The sequence below is a fragment of the Biomphalaria glabrata genome, chromosome 10, assembly GCF_947242115.1.
Source record: "Biomphalaria glabrata chromosome 10, xgBioGlab47.1, whole genome shotgun sequence".
NCBI lineage: Eukaryota > Metazoa > Mollusca > Gastropoda > Planorbidae > Biomphalaria > Biomphalaria glabrata.
The window spans coordinates 2,511,879-2,534,913 of record NC_074720.1 but is presented as its reverse complement, the minus strand read 5'-3'; the positions used below and the strand labels follow the sequence as shown (position 1 = coordinate 2,534,913).

General features: G+C 36.3%; 1 protein-coding gene across 2 annotated transcripts in view; it reads left to right on the top strand.

The window, feature by feature from the left end:
- The first annotated feature begins 274 nt into the window (after positions 1-274).
- The window catches only part of LOC106056728 (tumor protein p53-inducible protein 11-like), a 303,798-nt gene continuing 281,037 nt past the window's right edge, over positions 275-23,035 (top strand). Inside the window, exon 1 of one of the 2 annotated variants that reach the window (XR_008780115.1) lies at positions 275-619. The gene's annotated coding sequence lies outside the window, so the exon portion shown is untranslated. The remainder of the gene's footprint in view (positions 620-23,035) is intronic. The other variant, XM_056043786.1, reaches the window with a different exon arrangement.

Genomic DNA, 23,035 nt, shown 5'->3' with positions numbered 1-23,035 from the left:
AATATTTTATTAGGTTTGGTTTTCGTATTTGAAGATTATGGTTCAGTGTGTTATGTATAATTGCTACTATACCAACACTTAATCAAATCACTTTTATAAAAATCCATTTAATGATTCACCCAAAGTGACAGATCGTGTCTGCTGTTGTGTATAGAGATATAGATAAGAACATAAACCCCAGTCTCATTTGAAACATTACACAGTCAAGCTTCCGACCGTCACACTTGACTTCACATGCACGAGAGGCGAGAAGCTGCAGGCGGCGGAAAGTTCTTGAAATCTCGCAGACGCCAAGCAACACGGGAACACGAGCAGGCGAGCAGGTCATTGTTGACACTGTCCTTTTCGCTTATCGTCTGCAAATAGATCTAAATCTCAATCTATGTGGCGATCCTACATTTAAGTGTTATTTTATTTACAGTTATTAGCTCTAGATCTAGATCTAGATTTTAATTTTTAAAGTTGCGTGTGTGTGTGCCCTTGTGTTCTTTTCTCTTGGACTATTGGATATAAAACTTCTATTTGGATTTATGCGTCCATGTGACCTTTACAGACAAGGTTTCTGATTCAATGCATGCAAATTGAATGGAAATCAAACTGCTGTTTTTTCAACCGATTGGTAAGTTTTCTTTTTATTTATAGATCAAGATCTAGAGTCTAAATCTAGTCGAGACTTCTTGGTGCCAAGTCCCAAGAACAAATATTTATATAGACTAGTTCTAATTTGATTCATCTAGATCTAGAATCTAGATCTATGTATATTCTAGATCTACAGACAATTCCTTTTGTCTCTATAGTCTAGTTTACATCTACTGTTACTGTTACTCTATACCTATCTAGATCTATATCTATATCTAGACCTAGAATCAGGCAGCCCTACATCAATAATTAGATCTAAATATCTATAATTCAATATTTTTATCATCAACGTAGATCTAGATCAATGTAGATAATAAAAGTATCAGACCTTGCAAATCTACAGATTAGGGCAGATAGTATAAAGTTTAATAAAGGTCACATTTTTCCTCGGTATATGGTTGATCTGTCAAGGAGTTATGTGGCCAGTACAACGACCAACCACATTTACTTTCCTCCAATTAATATCAGCTACTCATTAAAGTTGATTAAAATTTAAATTTGAAATTTACACCTAGATTCGAACCCTGGACTGCGAGAGAAAAGAAAATCCTGATATCGTTGTCCTGACAGTATTGCATTTACTTATAAAATTACCCATTAAAAGATAACTTTGATAAACCAAGGCCTCGATGTCTCCTCGATCTAGATCTAGATCTAGATCTTTGTGCTAAAAAAAAAAAAGAGTGCTTTTTCTATGTTTTGTTTTTAAAGCTGCGCCGTTAGTATGCCTAATGTAGGCACTAAACATATGTGTGTTTAAGTGTGTATTTAGTGTGTGTGTTAGTGTGAGCACAAAACATATGTGTGTTTAAGTGTGTATTTAGTGTGTGTGTTAGTGTGGGCACAAAACATATGCGTGTTTAAGTGTGTATTTAATGTGTGTGTTAGTGTGAGCACAAAACATATGTGTGTTTAAGTGTGTATTTAGTGTGTGTGTTAGTGTGGGCACAAAACATATGCGTGTTTAAGTGTGTATTTAGTGTGTGTGTTAGTGTGGGCACAAAACATATGCGTGTATAAGTGTGTATTTAATGTGTGTGTTAGTGTGAGCACAAAACATATGCGTGTTTAAGTGTGTATTTAGTGTGTGTGTTAGTGTGGGCACAAAACATATGCGTGTTTAAGTGTGTATTTAATGTGTGTGTTAGTGTGAGCACAAAACATATGCGTGTTTAAGTGTGTATTTAGTGTGTGTGTTAGTGTGGGCACAAAACATATGCGTGTTTAAGTGTGTATTTAATGTGTGTGTTAGTGTGAGCACAAAACATATGCGTGTTTAAGTGTGTATTTAGTGTGTGTGTTAGTGTGGGCACAAAACATATGCGTGTTTAAGTGTGTATTTAATGTGTGTGTTAGTGTGGGCACAAAACATATGTGTGTTTAAGTGTGTATTTAGTGTGTGTGTTAGTGTGAGCACAAAACATATGTGTGTTTAAGTGTGTATTTAGTGTGTGTGTTAGTGTGAGCACAAAACATATGTGTGTTTAAGTGTGTATTTAGTGTGTGTGTTAGTGTGGGCACAAAACATATGTGTGTTTAAGTGTGTATTTAGTGTGTGTGTTAGTGTGAGCACAAAACATATGCGTGTTTAAGTGTGTATTTAGTGTGTGTGTTGGTGTGGGCACAAAACATATGCGTGTTTAAGTGTGTATTTAGTGTGTGTGTTAGTGTGAGCACAAAACATATGTGTGTTTAAGTGTGTATTTAATGTGTGTGTTAGTGTGAGCACAAAACATATGCGTGTTTAAGTGTGTATTTAGTGTGTGTGTTAGTGTGGGCACAAAACATATGCGTGTTTAAGTGTGTATTTAATGTGTGTGTTAGTGTGAGCACAAAACATATGTGTGTTTAAGTGTGGATTTAATGTGTGTGTTAGTGTGAGCACAAAACATATGCGTGTTTAAGTGTGTATTTAGTGTGTGTGTTAGTGTGGGCACAAAACATATGCGTGTTTAAGTGTGTATTTAATGTGTATGTTAGTGTGGGCACAAAACATATGCGTGTTTAAGTGTGTATTTAGTGTGTGTGTTAGTGTGGGCACAAAACATATGCGTGTTTAAGTGTGTATTTAGTGTGTGTGTTAGTGTGAGCACAAAACATATGTGTGTTTAAGTGTGTATTTAGTGTGCGTGTTAGTGTGAGCACAAAACATATGCGTGTTTAAGTGTGTATTTAATGTGTGTGTTAGTGTGGGCACAAAACATATGCGTGTTAAAGTGTGTATTTAGTGTGTGTGTTAGTGTGGGCACAAAACATATGCGTGTTTAAGTGTGTATTTAGTGTGTGTGTTAGTGTGAGCACAAAACATATGTGTGTTTAAGTGTGTATTTAGTGTGTGTGTTAGTGTGAGCACAAAACATATGCGTGTTTAAGTGTGTATTTAATGTGTGTGTTAGTGTGGGCACAAAACATATGTGTGTTTAAGTGTGTATTTAGTGTGTGTGTGTTAGTGTGGGCTAACATACAACTTTACTTAACCCATTGCCTTCATTACCATTCGATTCGAAACACAGCCTTCAAAGTAGCCTTTAAAGCAGTAGCAGTCTTAGTAGGGGTGGCAGGTGGGGCCACCGCCCCAGGTGCCCGCGTTCTGCTAAGGCCGCCTCTGCTTTAAGTTTAGGAAACTTTTGACATTAGAGAAACACGTCCTCCCTTAGGGCGCTCAGGGGGTTCTATTCCACAGTTGACATTGATCTGGAAATGTCACATTAAAACCAAGAGCCCTTGTTTGACCAGATTCTCTGACATTTAGAAAACATACAAGAAAACTAAACCCTCCCAAGATTCATGGTTAAATTACGTCACAATGGTATGGGCATGGTATAAGGAATGGCTCTCTTTTTCTAAATGGTATTTCAATGCGTCAATGTAAATTAAAATACTTTTAACTTAAGGTGATTAATTGTAAGATATATTTATATAATAAATTATTATTGTAGTGACCTAATGAAAGACTACAGGAAGACATGTCTTGATGCTAGGCTTTATTGAACAAGAATGACAAAACTGTTCACAATAACACAGTACATAGACACACACATACACGAGCTGACCTGGGCACCAAGACATTTTGACACACTAGAACAGATCAGTTCACAACACACAACAAGAAACATAAATACACAACAATTATATACAGATTGAAAGTATACTGCAGTCCAAGGACTCATCTTTAAGGGGGCATACCTATTTTAAAAAAATGTATTACTGAATATGCATACAAGAATATAAGGAAACTAAGATAAAATTTACAAAAGTCTTTTTTTTTTCTTTACAAATATAAACATGATTTTAGATTCATTAATATTATTTAGTGTATTTCTATTGAAACTTGAAGAGGATTGACTTAGGGCCTCCACTTACGAAAATCGGGCACCATGTATATTCATATCACCATCAATGAATATTGTTTAAAAGTTATTATTTATTATTAGTTATTTTGGGAATATTTTTTTAACTACAAAATGAACGATCGGGTAAAGACTTTCAATCAGAAGAGTTGCTTTTTTCGTTCTGTAGTCCCCAATGTAATTGTACATGGCGATGAGAATAGAAAGTCTCATAAGTCCCCCCAACAGTGGGCAAAACCACAGCTCACGTCGTAACGTTTTACATTGCATCTTTTGCGTAAAACTATTGGGCTATTATTGGCTTGGAAGAAAGTCTTTGCAATGTAACTTCTAACGTGGTTACATTCCAACATTTAATATTGCAATAAGTATATTCATTATGGCTTTAGTACGAAACATCAAGTAATACAAAATCTCTACGTTATAGGGTAAAACGTGCACCTTGTAACAAAGTAAAATAGCGCATTTTTTTCCTAAGAGACTTAAAAACATCGCGTTAGTATTCTAAACAAGCGTTATTGTGGGGTATCTCTGTTACGCCGACCACCTTTCAGCTCACTAAAATGTGTATCCGCGGCCTTTGTATAGAGGGACTTCTTATGGTCCGACAGTTATGCTGGGCAGGGCACTATACTGTATGGGAGACGAACCTCAGACGAACGTATGCCAAAGGCAGTCTTTTTTTGGTAAGCTTAAAAGTGGTCGAAGTAACACCGCAACGCTTAAAAGACCAGTTTAGGCGCCAACTTGCCTTAGCTAACATAGACGAGAGAACATGGTAGCATGCGACCTCAGAACGAGACAGCTGGAGGTCACCAGCAAAATAAACAACAAAGTAAAAGGTATCTACACCATTCTACGCAATTAAAGAGTAAACAATTTATTAAGCACTTAAAACACAATAACTAATCATATATCGGCACATTTAATTTCATTACTTCTCTTTCATAGTTCTATAATAAATCAATCTACAGTAAGATGGTGTGCAAATGTTTAATTAGGTCTATTGATCCTTTAGAACTCGTTCTTGTTTGCAAAGAAATATTTTAGTGTACTGCGGTAAGCCTAGTGACGTAAGCAGCGTTTTTCCCGTTTACGTCATGGAAAATTTTCTTTCATAAAACATTCTAGCCAAATTTAATTTTTCGATAATGAGGCATTTTCAAACCGATATAACGGTCGACCTCGAGTTTTCTCGATGTGGCCAATGAGTTGAGAATTTTTTTCTTACACATACCTTAAAATTTTAAAGAAAATCGTTAGAAATAAAATTTATATATAAATAAAAGAATAGCTCGCTTAAGAGTATAGGATATCTTGTCTGTTTTTTGTCATTATTATAAAACTGAATTGTGTCCCTTACTAAGTACTGAATCACGTGATGTATCTGCGCTCATGCGTGAGTTCCGGAACTTGTACAGAAAAAGGCTTTAGGCAGTTTTAGATCCAATACCAGGGCACAACAACAACACAGGCAGGAGCATGGATCACAGAGGTCTTAGCGCAACATCAGCACATCAATTATTGAGAAGAAAAATAGTCGATTCGGTTTAGTTAATTCCCTGACGATAAAGCGATCAATTCTTCCACCCTGTTTCCTAAATAAAATGTGAAATTCCTCCCTGTACATGGAACTATTAAGGGCGGAGTTTTTACGTCTGTATAGTTTCTTATGTTAGCGAAGTCAACTATTCTATCTAGATGAATAGTATTACAGTAAGGTTCTCCCTTCAGACCTTGCGATCTATATGGCAGACGATGTTAAGATCGTCTGTTTCATTGGCTAACGGTTAACGAGGGTGTCATGTGGCCAGCTCAACGATCAGCCGCGTTTGCTTTCCAGAACTAGAGTCAAATACCCATTAAAGTTGGGGCACCCTAGAAATCACGAAATTCAAAATTTCAGCTTTAACCGAAATTCGACCCGAGGACCCCAGGTTTGGAAGCCAAGCGTTTAGCCACTTAGCCCCCCCCCCCCCCTAGACAAATACTATTAGAGACTTTGAATTATTTCGCCGTTATCTTTTAAATTAAAAATGTCAGTAAAGCATAAACACAAAACATCTAATAAAGTTGTAACAGACTTTCAAAATTTTGTCCTGACCTAAAATTTGAGATGGGAAACTTTTATTAATATATGTTACGAGAAGATGAAACTCTTAGTCATATAGATAAAGAGAACCATAAACAGTAGGTTAAGAGAGATTAAATCTTGGCTCAACGAATAATAATGTCTCGAATAACCTCGTTTACATTAGTCCATTTTCTAATCTTATTCTTCTTTTAACACATATTGACTCCATTCCACATTCACACTACGCTGCGTAATTAACAACAGACATTGATATCATATTTTATATCACAACTAGTACTGACTAGCTATGTTCAAAGCCGATCTCGTGCTTAATCTTCAAACTCGAGGACAGGCCCTATTTTTAATATCGTCCTAAACTCACACAATAATCACGAAATGTTTAGATCTGTTCTTACACCGAGACCAAGAAGAAAAAAAAAGCAATCAGCTTCACCTTTTTGATCGAAGATGAGCACTATGTCATTTTCTATATACTCCAGGAGGAGCTCAAATATTCTATGCTCTTTAAGGAGGCAGTCAAGTCAATCTTTACATTGTAAATCCGCTTACGTCCACGCCATGATTAATATAGACTCAAGTCAGGCCTGGCGATTTTCTCGCAGTTAGCAACTCTGATTCGTAAACAGAAACTTCACACTCATAGCAATACTTCGGATAGCAATACCTTGGATAGCAATACTTCTGATAGCAATACCTTGGATAGCAATACTTCGGATAGCAATACCTTGGATAGCATTACTTTTGATAGCAATACCTTGGATAGCAATACTTTGTATAGCAATACCTTGTATAGCAATACCTTGTATAGCAATACATTGGATAGCAATACCTTGGATAGCAATACCTTGGATAGCAATACTTTTTATATCAATACTTTGTATAGCAATACTTTGTATAGCAATACCTTGTAAAGCAATACCTTGGATAGCAATACTTCGGATAGCAATACCTTGTATAGCAATACCTTGGACAGCAATACCTTGGATAGCAATACCTTGGATACCAATCCTTCGATTGCAATACCTTGCATAGCAATACCTTGAATAGCAATACCTTGTATAGCAATGCCTTGCATAGAAATACCTTGTATAGCAATACCTTGGATAGCAATACCTTGGATAGCAATACTTCTGATAGCAATTCCTTAGATAGCAATACCTTGGATAGCAATAAGTCGGATAGAAATACCTTGGAAAGCAATACTTCGGATAGCAGTACTTTGGATAGAATCGTTCATAATCTAAGCAATTCCCCCCCCCCCCACTTTAATAATTTATTAACATGTTTTCATTGATAGCCAGATTTTAAAATGAAGGAAAACAGTTCTAAAATAAAAAAAAGTTATCCTTTCATCTTTTCTAATCAATGCGTGTACCTGTTGGACCGATGGATCAGCACATATGGTTGCTTGACCCATACTCTTCATTCCTTTTTTTTTTTTTTCATCTCATCGGTCGCTTATTTTATCTCCAATACTCCCAAAGCTTCCTGAGCTTACACTGTGTTTGCTTACAGCGCTATAGCAGTTAAGTCACAGTTGAATCCAGTTCGTCAGACCACATCGTTTTTGATCTTGACAGCCGGCCGAGTACACGAACAGACTCTGTTACACAATGGGACATCCTCCCTAACGCAGGGATAGGTCCGAATTTAGTCTGTTCTGAACTTGATACTGTGGATGGCTCCAAATCAAAGGACAGGAACGACCCTTGCTTTACCCATTGCTAGGGACGTTCTTCTCAACGATAGGTCGTAATTGTAGAAAAGAAAAATATTTGAATGGATAAAAAAAAACATTAATCTAAGTTACCTTTTCTTAGATAATGAGCGAAAAGTATATATTTAAACTGTATGTGTGGGTCTTTGAGACAGGACAATGAAAAGCTGTGGAAAATGGGACCCGTATGAAAACATAAAGGTGACAGCAAACAGATTTGAGATTATTGAAAGTTAAAATCCCCCCCAAAAAAATCATAATGTATTTAAAATTGTTTTGAATAAAACGTGACTGTTACGGTCGTAGCGCAGCATGGTGCGAATGGGAAAAAAGGTGCGAATTTGGGTATTGAATGGAAGGGATGTTGAACAAGAAGCCGGAAGGAGATTTGACAGGATGACAGATGAAATGTGCATGTTTACGTAACTTGTTACGTATTAAAGTATTTCTAGAGTAAAACCTGAGAGTGTCTTATTATTTTGAAGAGTTTGTGTCGTAACTGTGACCGTTACTAAGGTCAATCTATAATATTTGAAAATAAAAGTTTTTTTTTTTTTCAATTTGATATTATACATATTAGTAGAAATGGATTAGCTACCTGTAGATAGATCATTACAACAATATTAAGCGTTCGAATGCTATTCTAAGCCGTGCAGACGTTAGACGCTTCCACCGAACAACAGCCTCGTTTTGACTTTTGCAATGTTGACCAGAGAATGGCGTCGGATTGAATAAATTATGTTATACGCTCATATCACCTTTTAAAGGCAGATTTTCAGATGGAGCAACGCCCATGTAACTTCAATATATTAATGTCAGTGCTTTTATGTTTGCCATATAAAATAAATTGCGCAGAGATTAAGTAGAAAAAATAAGCAGCTAGTCACGGAACAATTCATTCGGTCTTGTTTTTTTTTTCTTGTGATTTTAAAGGGCAGCAATTTGAGTTTGTTTCACAAGTCGCCTGCCAACTTGACTTAATCAATAAAGTCTTAGACCAAAGAATGCGTAATTGTGAGAGCCGAAGAGTCGATAAAGTGCATTGCATGACAATCGATGTATCCGTCAACACGACATGAAGAGATTTGAATGTGACACGAAAGACTGGAAGCCAAAAAAAATATAATAAAGCATTTTTAACACACGTCTGAGAATATTTTTTTTATTGCATTCGAGGAGGATCGTTCCAATGCCCTAGAAAGTGGTAAAATTAGATTGTTGACTATTGATTCAACTTCATAGCGTTTGAAAATCTAACTCTCTTATCTTGAGCATTTGATAACGCTTAATATTTTGAGATCTAGATCTATTTCGCTGTACATTCTCATGTATATCAAGGGGAAAAAAAAGCTTTTTTATTCCAAAAGAATTAAGGTCACAATAACCCAATGTTAATATTAAAAAGAATTTGCAGTGGAAAGAACGCCAGCAGCATTTAATAGTAAAAAGATTGTCCGAAAATACTTTTCAGAACAAGTACACAACTTATTTTTTCACATTGACTAAATAATTAATATAATAAAATGTTAAAAAATATTAACATCTCTAAAAAAAAGTAGAGTCATTGTTTGTCTACTCTAATGCATGCCTAACGGCTGTCTGTGTCGGCTCTATTGAAGTTGTGGGTGAACGGATGCTGCGAGGGTGTGGGGGGGGGAGGCGCTAAGTTGGGCATATGACCTTTGACCACTGGGGTGGTAATTTGCATACGGGCGAAGTGACTCTAGACCAGAAGGTTTTTTTTGGACGTTCGGATGGTCTAGAGGTTAAGTTCGCTTAGTGCGTTATCGCTAGTCACTGGTTTCCGGGGTCACTGGTTTTCGTAGCATTTTAATTCACTACTTGGTGAAACTTGGTCCCTGGTGCTGCTATCCATCTATGTCTAATATATGTATGTATCACATTTGTTTCAGCACCTAGCTCCAACTCTATATTAAAACGATATATCTTGAAAATATTTAAATTACTTTCAAACTTATAAATTTCCATGTGTTTGCCCAGACGTACGTGTTACTTGCGTGGTGAATAAAGTATTTCTAGACGTTAACTCTGGTGATCAGATATCCAAACTTCACTAGAAAGATGTTTGAAGTATTGATATACAGAATTCCATTTTAACGATACCATGCCACAGTAAGAAATGTGTAGCAGTGAAACACTCTAGGATTTCTTGTTGGTGATGCCGGTACTACAGAGTATTACGTTGACTGTACATCTTTCTGAGTGAGAAGTGTTGAGGTACTTTGAATCACTCTTTGAATGCTTTTTAAATCACACCGTGTATTACATTCGTTTCTCTGTCTTCAAAATTGTCTCTTGCATGGCTGTAACTACCTTAACTCTTTCTCTCCGTAATTATTTTCTTAGTCTCGACGGAATTCTTTATTTTAGTATTTTTTTAACCCTGTTTATGATTAAGCTTCAATCACTTTCGCGTTTGTTACCAGAAAGTGTTTTATTTGGTATAGAGTTAAATGGAAATACATGCTCATTTTATATAACACAAAGTCAAGTTTATAAAATCAAAACTTAATTTCATTTAATGAGGCCAAATCAACGATGATACCGTCGATTAGGAGAGAAAGAGTTAAATGACGTGATGCCATCTTCATTAAGGGGTGGAGAAAGGAATTGACAGTTTGTCTTGTATCAAAACTTAATATTTGTGTAAACATGGAAACTTTCGATCTATCTTGTCTGCCTCTTCCTCTTCCCAGAATTCTTAATAGCTTATTGGGAAGCGTGGTCAAGTGCGCTTAAACTTGGCTTGACTTTGCTACCTAGAAGAGGGCTCATGGTTCGACACCCGACTCGGGCAGAGCTGTGTTTACTGAGCGCCTAAAGGCAAAACCAACTCTTAGATACCCCCCCCCCCCCCCAACTGGTCCACAAAATGAGATTGGACCAACAGCGCTCTGAGCATGCTTTAAGCATGAAAGTAGCGCTATATAAAAGCTATAATAATAATAATAATAATATATTGTTCCCATGACGTCAATAGTTCAGGAATAGAGTAAGTCTCATTAACATTGTCTTTAACTTTTAACATTCTTTCTATTTCATAAGTAGATAACTTTGTTCAACCTAGAGACCAAACTATGAGACAAGAGGTGAAACAGATGATTTAAGGTCTAAATGTAGCTGAGACCAAGTACTTCTTTTCATTTTTTCGAAAATAGAATATCTTTTTATATAATAATATAATAAAACATTTGGTTGGGTTATTAATCACAAGTAAGCATGACGGAGGACAATAAGAGGACATAGCTTCAGAAAGGGTGGACAAAAAGAGGACATAGTCTCACAAAGTAGAACATAAAAGACCCAGAGAACACTTTTAAAAACTAATTATGAATAAACTTCACATGTAACATAAAAGCCGCAATAGATAAGAAGGTCAGGAACTTACAAATGAAACATATTTAGGCTTTAACGAGGACTTTTAACCGTGATTATGTTTCGTCTTATTCTCTTCTCTTCAATACAGTAAAAGCCGGACATTTCCGTATAGCAGTCCTATTTAATTGCCGGAAGACACGATCTAAAAAAAGTCCTCCTTTTTCCGGACGTTAGGTAAGCTTACAATCCTGTGAGGAAAAGGGGGGGGGAAGTGGCGGAGTTGGAGGGATGTTTACTAATGTAATTAGATTGTACAGTGTTGCTAATTAATAGAACGTGATTACCTTTTAGCCCAGGGCATGTCTCTGATCTGACTATGTCAGCGCTTTTAATAACTTTATTTTCATCTTGGGAATATGGTTTCAATTAACCAGTGATTGATGTTGAGTGTAGTGATTTTAGTTTTTAATTGTGTGTCATGCTGTTGGCGTTTAGTATTTAGTTTGATGTCTAAATAGTTTGTGATTGAATTCATTAGACTTACTGCACTGAAGTAGTTTGTTTCTCACCTCACTCTGTCTCTCTATTCCTCCTTTTCTGTCTCTTCCTCATTCACTCTTTCTCTCTTCCTCCTCCCTCTCTTCCTCCTCCTTTTCTCTCTTCTTCCTCCTTCACTCTTTATCCTTCTCTCTTTCTTTCTTTTTCCTCTTTCTCTCTTCTTCTCTATATTTCACCTTTTCTCTTTTTCTCTTCTCCTTTCTCTCTCTTCCTCCATTCGTCCTCCTTCTTTCTTTCTCTTTTTTCTTTTCTCGTTCTCCCCGTTTCTCTTTTTCATTCTCTTTGTTTTTATATATATATTATTTTCATTTCTAAATCTTCCATAAATTAAAAAAAATCTTACACCACTCCGAATTCTTTTTCTTCGTCTCTCTCTCTCTCTCTCTCTCTCTCTGTCTTTCTCTCTCTCTCTCTCTATATATATATATATTAATATACTTTTTTTTTTCTCTCTCTCTCTGTATATATATTTTCTCTCTCTCCCTCTATCTTACAATGAAACACACCAACCGAAACAATGGAAAAGAAAATATATAAAAAAGTTTTTAGAATATTTTAAACTTCAACTTGTTCCATAAAAAAGTTATTTTCCTAAAAATTATTTCACGTTAAGCGAATGTCTGCCTGCGTATAAACAAGACGTAATTTGGGCTGTGTGTGTGTTTTTTTACGTCCGATATTGTTGTAACATTAGAAACATTAAAACCCAAGAAAATAAACCTTAAACAACCTTGATTATAATAAGAAAATAATAATAATAAAAATATCATAAATCTAACATCGTTATTCTCTTTGCATAAATTGTTTCGTCCAAATTGTACATTACACATAACAAGCCGTAATAACAAAATCTATTTATATTTAAAACTGTTAACCGTATATGCCTGTTTATATTTCAAAACTTATTCCAGCCAATGTTACGTGAAATATGAAAGAAAACCAAAAGAAAAGATTGTAGATCTTTGAAAGCAACAATGCCATCTAGCAGACACTCAGGTCATCAATACAACGCTAGGCCAAGTGCAAGGATATACATATCTAGATGCAGCCATCGACCCCCAAGCACAAAGGGAATGAACCAAGACACATCGAAGACTCTCCAATTATTGAAAACTAGAAAAACTGTTCGCATCTATTTTCTTATTGGTAGAGTAGCAATGCTGAGGTGGACAATTGTAGTCAAACCGAATTTTTGATTGTTTGGAAAATGAAAATGATCTTATTTTAAAATATTTCAATACTGACAATATTGACAAATATCAAGACACATTCCTAATAGAAACAGGGACATTCAGACGAACTTTGTATAGATAAAACATTTATAGCCAAGTTCACACAACCAGATCTTTGCATTCTACTAAACATTACATCTTTTATGACAAAGTAGTTTGTATTCATCAATATCAGTAGACTATGTACATCCACTGGTTGGGACTCAAGAAAATATAAAGGTACTAAAACACATGAAAATAAAGAAACGTCAGTTTAGAAACAAATATTCAGATTTGACTAGAGTAACACTATTAAAAAATCACTAAATCTAGAGACGCTTTATGACAGAAGACTAAAAAGTAATATATAAAATACTGAACCATTACTAACAAATACAAAACAAACCTTATATATTCAGAAACATACAAAGATAAAGGCACATTTCTGCTAGGTCGAATTCGTAAAGTGCTCCTTTTTTTAGTGCCTGAATCAGCCGTGAAAACCAATGACCTAGCAGAGTGTTCCTTCAGATTGACACAGTAGGACTTAATTATTTTGACCTAGCAGAGTGTTTAACTAGATTGACACAGTAGGACTTAATTATCTTGACCTAGCAGAGTGTTCCACTAGATTGACACAGTAGGACTTAATTATCTTCTTTCGAAATAAACGTCGTAATGTAAAAGATACGAAAATATCTCCATTGAATAAAAGATTTTTTTTTTGTTGACCTCCTTCAGTGGTAGAACGACTGTGGCGCATCTCGAACACTTTTTCATGTTTACAGCCCTGTTTAGGAGAGACACTCCTGTCCACAAATAGCGCAGGTTGAGATGGAGAAAGACAGCCAACAGAACTTGTGTGGTGCCCCAAAAGGTCCAACAAAGGGATAGGTGAAGGTGAATTCAGCAAGTAACAACAGAGTGAACGGCGTGGCAGTATCCAACATTGTCTTGCAAAAGTCTTGTCAAAACATCTCTGGTGAAATATACCTAGTCATTTTCTCGCTGTCTGCCATTCTTCATTAAAAATGGAATTTCAAAACATTGCACTAATTGTGTTTTGTCGTCTAGGCAGAATGGGCCTCATTCACCAATCGTAAACAAACAACATTTAGTCACGTGATAATAGTGATAAATCAACGAAAAATACTGTCACGTGGTAGCCATTGTATATTAAAAATGAGATCGTATTTGGTATAGAAGAAATAGAAAATCACGTGGCTAAATGTTTATGTATGCCCATACCGTGAATGAGGTCCATTGATCAAGACTTGTAGCACTGAATCATGTTATTTAGACACTTCATAAGCTCGATATATTGCCTCCGATCGTCTCACTTGAACACCCCCCTCTTTCTTCTCATATCTACACCCATGGAGTCTAGTCTCCTGGGAGACCTCAAGGTCAGAGAAGTACACCTCCTGGCTTTCAGAAAATAATCTCAAGGACAATGGCTTTATCTTGTTGAGATATCGATTGATTCCCTCCCTTTAGACGTGGAGAAAATAAAAAAAAAAAAGGTGAATCAATTTACTTACGTTGAGATAGAGGCAGGGATAAAAGGATAAACCCAGAAATACTTGCATTCATTCAGGGGAAGTTTTCTTTATATAGCCACAACCTGGGAATTTCATCTGGATAGTGTATGCGTATCTGTATCAAGGGAGGGCATACTATTTCTTAAGATGAATATACTTCATTCAAAGTTATCTGATCTTTGTGAAGTGTTATGCGTGACAGACTGACAGTACTCTTACCGAATGCCAATCGTTGATATAATTGACTATATCATTTAGATCAGTATATTTTTTTTTTGTGTTTTCTTAAACGGAATATTTCGCACTTTTATATATGTTACTTTCTATTTATAAAAAAAAAAAAAGGTTGAAACACACCATAGTTGACGACTTTGAACGCGACATTAGTGACGTCACGGTTAGTGTTTTTTTTTTTTAGGTAGCTGGTATTAGGACTTCAAGCTTTTATATAGCGCTACTTTCATGCTTATAGCGTGCTCAGAGCGCTTTTGGTCCAATCTCATTTGTGGACCAGTTGGGGGGGGGGTATCTTGGAGTTGGTTTTCCGTGCTGCCTTTAGGCGCTCTGCCCGAGTCGGGTGTCGAACCTCTGAGCCCCCTTCTAGGTAGCCAAGCCAAGCGCACTTAGCCTCTCTTTTTCACTTGCTCTTGTGATAGTGTTTGTCTGTATCATAAAAGTAAAAAGGAAAGGTCCCCTTTCAGACCTTGCGATCTACGGGCAGATGATGTAAAGGTCATCTGTGCTGTGGCCCACGATTAACGAAGATGTCATGTGGCCAGAGCAACGACCAACCGACTTTACCTTTCCCTAACTAATGTCAGGTAGCCATTAGAGCTGGGTGGACCCAGATGCGCCCTAAAGATCCCGAAATTCAAAAATACCAGTCTTCACCAGGGTTCGAACCCTGGACCTCTAGTTTCAGAAGCCAAGCGCTCTATAACTCAGCCACCGCGCCTCTTGACTATATCATACTCGCAACTAATGCACCCGTACAAGACAAACATCTCCTGAGTAGTCTGTCGGAAGTCGGACATACAACTATAAGACAAATCTATTCCAACAGTTGGCTGCAGGGGCGTGAATTCAAGGGCTGCATGTGACCCAAGGATCGTAACTAGAAATTCCATGCGGTAGCGTCCCAAAAACTTAGTTATAGCCCAAAAGGGTGAGTTATCAGAATGGAATTAATCACACGCACACACAAAAACAAACTTTTTCAAGGTATGAATTAATTTTTTTTTTTTTAAGAATTTCTTGTAAATAGCGCAACGTTCCTGCTAATAGAATGCTCAGTACGCTATGGGTCCAATATCTTTTGTGACCGAAGGAGGGGGGGGAAGGCTATGGGAGAGAAGGTTTCCGTGCTATCTATAGGCTCTGCAAACAGCTCAGCTTGAGTCGGGATTCAAACTCTAGCCACCCCCGCCCCTCACCCTTTCTCATCTCTGATGGATTAGTGTCTTTAAAACAGTTTTATTTTTTTGTTTTTTACAGATTTTGTATCAATTTATTCTGTCTGACTGTCTGGTACAAATTTTTTACACGTAATTTCTCTCACATTCATTCTCGGATCAAGTTGAAACTTAACACAATTATTTATTGTACCTAACAAAACATGAATACATAAAAAAAAACAACAACAAAAAAAAACTAATTGAAATTGGAATTTTGCATAATTACTCATTGTCGTAACACTATATTAATCAATTTAAAAAGTCCCATTTGATAATCAATTCGTGGTAATTTTATTTTGTTTTATATTAAAGGGACGCTTATTCCTGCAGTATATGTCAGTGATTTTTTTAAAGTTGTTTTCCATTTTTTCCATAAAGATTTTAAAAATAATTTTATTGTTTATCATTATTTTTTGTATTGCAATACTTGTTGCAGCAAATTCGGTTTGTAATGATCCACGATTGTTTCCATGTTTCTTAGCCTCAAGTTGGCGATCGGATTGAAACGGTCGTTAGATGAGACGTTCAGGCAAACAAAACAGAACCCTTGTTGGAATGCCTAAGGACCAAGTCCATTGCATTGACGAGGATGTAAGAAAGCATGGCAGATACTTGCACTGCTGATGTGATACAGAAAAGAAATGTTGGGGAGTTTCCTGGTGTGCTCAGCCTTTGGCCTCGCTTCTTACCCAAGCGTCTTCGAATACAAGCCATCGATAATAAGATCTAAAACGTTACATCTGCTTGGATTTTTTCCCAGCCAGAAGTTTGTTTAGCTAGCGGATGGAGGCAAGCTTCCGTAGGCCTAAAGTTCGAAGGTCTCAGACTCAACACTTAGAGCATTGACAAAGAAGAATAAAATGTCTTACCCCAACTCCAGAAGAGCGTTCAACGCGTTGGCGATAAAATGTAGGTCAGCAGGGGGAGAGCACTTGCGCTATCAATCATTGAAAGTTGTTTGCAGACTACATTCTTACTATCGATCTGTTATGTCACAGACACCCCCTCCAAACACCCGGGACGATGAAATGCGGGGGCTGCAGACATCTTGAAGACGTTTCATGTTTACATTCAAATACACAGATCAGAAAAATGTACTCACTCCGATGCACACTTCACACGAACGCAGACAGTCTAGAATGAGCATTCATATTAGTGTGAGGCGCTTTCCCGCTGTGTCTAATGCAGATAAACCAAGCGGAGGTAACTCTCAACGAAATATCAAAAACACAGGCGAAAGACCAACAATACAAGTCAGTCGACGCTGATACTGAATGTCGAACAAGAAGTTAAATAATAATGAAGGGAACAGTCGAATGTCGTCTTGCTAAATCTCTACGTACATAAAAAACTCCTTGTGTCTAAAGCTGTCAAGATTAGTCCGTTTAAATCGGTTGATATTTCGCTATTCTTCCTCAAATCCTATTATTGTTTTTACTAATCGCGTCATTGCCTCTAAGTCAAAACTTCCCCAATTTACGAAACAAATAACTACATCCTAATTGTGGCTTGTCATCCTTCACATTCGCGTCCGTCATACAGCATGGTTATTAAATATTTATAAGTCTTATTTTTAGGACTTGATCTATGGTGGTGAGCCAACCCACAATTGCTAGTTGGAAGGTGTTCCACAAACTATTGACTATCGGAGTTATAAACTATACCTACTGGTGAATTTATTCCTAACTTAATAGTAACAAACACGGGAGGCTGTTCAGTAGGTGTAATAGCTATTCACCATATTTTTAACACATTTTGCAAATGGTTTTAGATTTTTAAAAAATACAAAAATTACATTTATAATGCAAAGTTAAGTAAGCTCTGTCATACTAACTATTACAATTACACCAAAAAAGAGAAACAATTTATTTAGTATGCATATAAGTTGGACATAATTTAAAACAACAATCAGAAAGTAGTTTTTTTTTTCATATTTTCGCGTGAACTGCAATGTCACAGGCAGTATCCATGAGGATTTGAATTTACAAAACAATTAGATCAATTAGATATTCATTGTAAGACATCAGTTAGGCCAGGTTCACATCTAACTTCACATTCACTTTCACCAATTCTTTGGTCTGCTGGACCGCTGGGGCACCTCACAAGATCTGTCAACCTTCTTTCTCCATTTTTCTCTGTCATTATTCTTTGATAGAATTTCATTCTGATATGTTTTCAGAAAATATTGAAACCTGCCTTTTTACCTGCCTAGGTGGACCAGTTCGGAGGCCGATTTTGAGTTTGTGTTTACACACAAACTGTCTTTGTAACCTTGTTTTTGTTTACTGGTTTAGTTTAAGTTGTTTTTTTATGTAACTATAAATAACTGACATTTTTCTGGGTGGAAAAACATGCTCCAATTCCCATCTCAGTAATTCATCTAATTCTCTTTGTAAAATGTCTGTATCTTGTGTTGTTTTTATTGTTCTATATATGTTGCAATCGTCTGCAAATTATCTGACTTTTGTTCCTGAACTAATGCAATTCGGTAAATCAAAAATAGTAATGGACCTAAAACTGTTCCTTGAGGTACACCTGAGTTTACTGTTATTGGTGTTGATTTAGAGCCATTTATTATTACAGTTTGTTCTCTCCCTATTACAAAATCCTCTATCCACTGATGCAATGGACCAATAAATCCATGATAAAGTAATACGACAATTGTTGTCAAAGATAAATTGTGACACTTGCGTCTTAAATTGGAATACCTTAAGACAATTTTTTGGTTTGCAGTGTTTGAATATCGTTCCTCTTAGGTTCTACTTTTGAATGCAATTAGGATCAATAAGAAGTAAAGTAGAAAAGAATTATCTTTCCTTGAATCGTAAACTTAATAGCCATTACATTTATCAAGCGAAAAAAAAAAATCCTTGTATCTTTTGTTTGCCAATTACATGGCTGGCTAAGCTTCAGAAAGGATTTGTGTTTGATGGTCAAATGACAAGACTGACATTCATTCATTTTTTTCAAACACAGCAATCATCATTCTATTTGTACCTGAAAGCTTTGTTTCTCAAATTTTTATCAGTGACATCCCCATACCAAGGATTCACCTACGCACCTTTGGCCAGCTGTGGGTTCTGGGTGAGCGATATGTGCTTTCAAAACCAGGGGCCAAGCGTTGCCTTGTACTCCGATCTCCCAAGAGTCTGTCGCGTAATATTTGTACTATAAGAGGAGCGCATGTCAAATAAAGTTTGATTTATAAAGAGTTGGAAAGGGGTAACACTAAGGTTTGATAGACAATGGAGGTGGTGAGTAGATAGAGTGTGTGGCTTTGCCATTAATTTGGGTCGCCGTAAAATTCTTGTAATATTGATTTACAGTAACATTGTTTTATACAACACGGAACAACTAAGCAATTCAATATGGACTTAACTGAAGTTTTGAGTTTTGCAATATCTACATTACCGAAGGGAGGAGTGTACTGTATGGTTCACAAAGATTGGGGCAGTCGTTGTTTTTTTAAGGGTTAGGGCAGGGGTCGGCAACCTTCTGAGTCGGAAGAGCCAAAAAGTACAATTTACAAAATTTCAAAGTTTTTAAAGAGCCACAAAAGTTTTTTCTCGCCTGCCAACTATAAATAGTACTCACACTATTTATTCTTCAATAAAAAAAAAGACAATTAAGCAAATAAATGCAATGGGAGCGATGGCTTTGCAAGGTTTTAGAAAGTTTGGATAAATTTGGCTCATAACTTGTTTTTAGTTTGAAACACGACTCTAACTTTTAATTTGTTAGTTAGCTTCTTACTTTACTTTTAATTATATTCCTGCAACAGAACGCTTGCTCGCACGAATATGTTGATCCAAAGACAGTCAGCATTCCAAATGCTAACTTCTTCACCACACTTTATATTCGCAGAATCAACTCGCGGCATTCCTTTTAAAGCTTTCCATTTTTGTTGCGTTACGTACATTTCTGGACCTCCAACACTTCCAACTTGCTTTTTAACTCTGTAAATTTTGTACCCCACAAAGCTTTACTTTTTAAATCGAGTAATTGCATTTGATCCAGCACCAATTCCATATACGTTCATGAAGATTTCGTGACTATTTTTGTTGAGACGGTGTACCAGGAATGCTTGAATGGTTTTGTTGGTTTTGAACTGCTCAAGTCTGTCAAGAAATTCATCTTTGATTTTTTTTATAACTGTGCTAAAGTAATTCGTCTCAAAAGTTGCACTGATTTTATCGCGATACTGATTAAGACATTGAAAATGAAGAAAATTAACGCTCTGAATATCTTCTGTAAAAAAATAATAATTTTTTCTTAGAAACAAACCAATTTCTTCTACCAAAACATAGGCTATGTTTCCCTTTCCTTGCAATTTAAGATTCAGCTTATTTAACTTTTCTGTTACATCCAGCATAAAGTAAACTTTTTGCAACTATTTGTCGTTCTCTAATTCAGGGTGATCAACGCCTTTTTTCATTTAGAAATGTATTTATTTCATTCAAGCACAAAGCAAAACTTTTCAACCTTTGGAAAGCCCTCGCACTTTATTGGGAAGAAGGAGGTCTGAATACCGAGTCTCCATTTCCTTTAAGAATTCTTTAAAATGACGATGGTAGAAGGCTTTTGACCAGATGCTGTTAACAATCTTGATTACCAAATATATGACCTTGGTTATTTCGTTGCACAAAGCGCTACTTGGTGTATTACGTAGTGAAATGTAAGAATTGCATGGTTTAGTTTGCTTCGAAGAATCGTTGTTGTCCCTTTATTTTTTTACTGTCTTATTTCTGGCTCCATAAGTTGCTTTTGAAATGATTTTATTTAAATCGATCTTATTGTCTTCAATGTATTCTTGCACGGCACTCTTTCTTCCCCTTTAGTTTGTCATGAGAGCGGTAGCATTCCTAGAAGTTCTTCTTTTGGACCTTGGGAAGACATATTCCTGACAAAAAGGGCAACTTGTACCCTGTGTATATGTCGCAAGACTCATCCACAGCAAGTGATAAGACAGAAGAAAGCTGAATATCTACCACCTGCGAATATATTACATTTGAAGACATTTTAGCTATTCTATCTTGCACTGTTTTAGCGAATAGTGGCAAATCTTTTTTTTTTTTCAAGATTTATGATTTGTTTTTAAAATCACGAAACAGATCTTTAGATGCAAGCAGTCTTGACATACTCACCATCTGTAAATGGGTTGCCTTTTTGTGCAATTTCCAGTGATACCGCAAAGTCTACCAGATTAGCGTTACTCATAGATTGCTTCTAACTTTGAGAAAACAATTCCTTCTAAGTACTTCTAACTCATTTATTTAAAACAACACACTATACGTCACAGCCAAAGCGAGTGGTGAAAATGCCAATTTGTCTTGCGTCGAAAGAGAATGGACCTCATTCACCAATCGTTAACAAACAACATTTAGCCACGTGATTCTATATATCTTCTATACAAATTATGTAATGGATAAAGGCTGTCATGTGATACGTATTTTTCATTGTTTTATGTATATTATGACGTGGCTAAATGTGTTTATTTACGATTGGTGAATGGGTCCATTAAAACCTACATAAAAACATCTGACGACTGAGTCATTCGAGAGCTTCCGACGGACTGTCGACAGTGACGACGCGTGTCACGGGGAAGGGGTGTGGTGAAAAGCGACAAGAGGCTGAGAAACAAAATCGGTGCCTAATGCTATTTAAACATTTCAGAACTATTTTAAAAAATGTTTCGATAAAATAATTAATATTTTCGAATGGAACTAAAGAGCCGCAGCTTCACAGCCAAAGAGCCGCATGTGGCTCGCGAGCCGCAGGTTGCCGACCCCGGGGTTAGGGTTGTCGTTATCTCAGCTCAATTATCAAAGTCGAATTTCTAAAAAGTTTCCAATTTAAAGAAGCTACGTGGGTCGAGATGACTTTGATTTTTTTTTTTTTGGCTTAAATTGCGTCACAGTATAAGTAAAAGTAATTGTTAGTTTTCATAGTTAAATAAATTATAATTCAAGTTATTTTTCAGGTCATTATACTTTTGCATATAACAACTTTTCTTTTAAAACTTTTGAATGTATGACAATTTCCTTTCTGCGAATGCCGACTTAACTTAAGAATAGATCCGAATGTAAGATTTATTTTTCAAGCCCTTTATCCCGACTACGCGAGTGCCATGCTTAGGGAAACATTACGTTTGACCCGTACGCTTCGTAGTTTCCATAGCAACTGATACAGGTATTACTGATGGCCATAGACGTTTATTCAGTCCACGCTGAACGTTAAACAAGTCCTACAACTCACGCTCAGCAAACACAGACAAGAGTTGTCCGGAGCGAACCTTTTTTTTTTATTTTATAGGAAATCTTCTTCCTGATATCGATTTAGTAAAAACGAAATGTATTTAAAAAAAATACTCCATTACAAATGTTTATCTTTGACTTGCATTTCGATATAGTAAAAACTAGCAAAGCACGCTAAATAAATATGTTGATAATATTTAGAAATTATAAGCAAACTTGAACCATTATGTGTGTGTTTAATTTAGAGAGAGTGCTGTGCTTAATAATAAATGTTACACCAATACTGTGAATAAGAAATGCAGGCTTCATCATTACAAGGCCTCGTGCTCTGTACGACCTTAAAGGTACCATAAGGATAATCTACCAGCCTCCACTGCCCCCCCCCCCTTTTCCCTCTTAGTTTCATGCAACTCTCAGATTTAGGTCTACCTCGTATAAATCTCATCCATATCTTTCAATTAATTATTTCATCTTTTTTATTTTCAATTCCTCCTATCAGCTTACATGCTCTTCTTGTGAAAAGATTAAGTGGGTGGGTAGAAGTGTGGAAATTTCGGAAACTAGCCAAGAAGTTAGTGCCGAACTACTAACGCAAATGTCGTGGGTTTGAGTACTGGCTTTTTTTTTTAAATGACAAGACATCAGATACAGTATAGATTTTTAAAAATGTAGGTTATAATACTTGTGTATATGGACTTGAGAGTATTCCTAATAAAGCAGCAACACTTCATTCACAATGTGGAGAAGGTGTACGTGTGTATATGGACTTGGGAGTATTCCTAATAAAACAGCAACTCTTCATTCAGAATGTGGAGAAGGTGTACATGTGTATATGGACTTGGGAGTATTCCTAATAAAATAGCAACTCTTCATTCAG